Raw genomic sequence first — 1,583 nt, 5'->3', positions numbered from 1 at the left:
GTATATAGCTCCGGTCTCACTCACCCTCTACCCAGGCTCACAGTACCTTCTGTACCCCCTGCCTATAAGCAAGATGAGAGTAACTGAGCCCCGCCCTGATGCATCCCTTCCTGCCCACCCCACCCCAGCTATCAGTCCCTGCGTGTCCAGCTGTCCACTCAAGCACCCCTGGGCTGCTCAATGATATGGGAGAGAAGACAGAGAAAGATGGACGCACAGCTGATTGAATCGTGATAACCATCGGACAGCTATTGATTTCGGGGGGCTATTTACAAGAACTATGTGCACCCTGCCCTTTGACGGATCATCTGTTGAGAAAAACAAGCTCACGCATCCTGCCACAGACATCTGCTTAAGATGGCAACGTGTTCATTTAAATATCATATCTCTGTCAGCTGAAATAAGTGCTTTGACTACAGACCAAGAAAGAAAGACAGTAAAAGACACAATCCAGTGAAAACCTTCTGATAATATAACATTGAGAAGGTAGCAAAAGACTCAAAACAAACAAATTCTAGTAACCTTCAAGTATATTGTCAGAAAAATACTTTTGCTCACTTTTGTGATGACATGATATTTGCAACTATTGCTGCCTCAGTTCAAAATCAGCAAGTAAAGATATGAGATACTTGAGGTTTTTACAGTAATACATGAAATGTCAAACTGGTGTGAGATTATTTTATGGGGCACTGCAGCAGTGTTTTAATTCAGCCACTAGATGGTGACCTTACAAATTTCAGTGGAATAAAAGCTGGATCAAATCCACAAAAAATGTACCAACAGATGGAATAAGTTAGGTTGGCTTAGTTAGTTAGTAGGAAAAGTCCCCCTTTTGCTATTAGCTATTTTATAGAAACAATGTGTTTTCCAGGTTCCCCTATAGACTATCTACAGATGCTTGGATTATACTATCTGTTGAAACTCCCACCTGCATACACACAGAGGCACCCAAATGATAAAAAACATAGGCCTGCCTTAATTGTAATCCACTTGTCTTAGTCTCGACACTGTGGCTCTCAAATGCGTTTTAAAGCGCACTGCACTTGTAGAGCAAGGCAAGTGTCATTATGTAGCACAATTCATACAAAGTTCAAAGGAATTTACAATAATGGATTGAAAGGTAACATGCATTAAAGAAAAGGTAAAGTGCATTAGATTTTAAAAATAAGCTGTAAGAGCATAAAAACTAAGTAAAATAATTTCAAAAGTAAATAAATAGAGTGCATTTGAACAGTTAACAGAAAGCATCTGAGAATATTTGGGTCTTAAGTCTAGATTTAAAATTGGCTACAGCTGAAGCATCTTTGATGTCATCAGGGAGTTGTTTCCAGAGCTGAGCAGCATAGCAGCTAAAGGCTTCTTCACCTTGTTTAGTTCTGACAGTAGGTATTATCAACAGATTTTTGTCCAGTGATCTGAGAGGTCGAGCAGGACTCTACTGCTGAAACATATATGAGAGGTAATTTGGTCCTTTCCCAATTTAGTGACGTACTGTATAAACAAGCAGCAATGCTTTAAAGTCAATTATATGACTGGAGGCAAGTGTAATGACTTAAGTATGGGAGATGGAAGATAGATGGAAG

Source organism: Clupea harengus, chromosome 1 (genome assembly GCF_900700415.2).
Source record: "Clupea harengus chromosome 1, Ch_v2.0.2, whole genome shotgun sequence".
Taxonomy (NCBI): domain Eukaryota; kingdom Metazoa; phylum Chordata; class Actinopteri; order Clupeiformes; family Clupeidae; genus Clupea; species Clupea harengus.
This window is presented reverse-complemented; position numbering follows the sequence as displayed.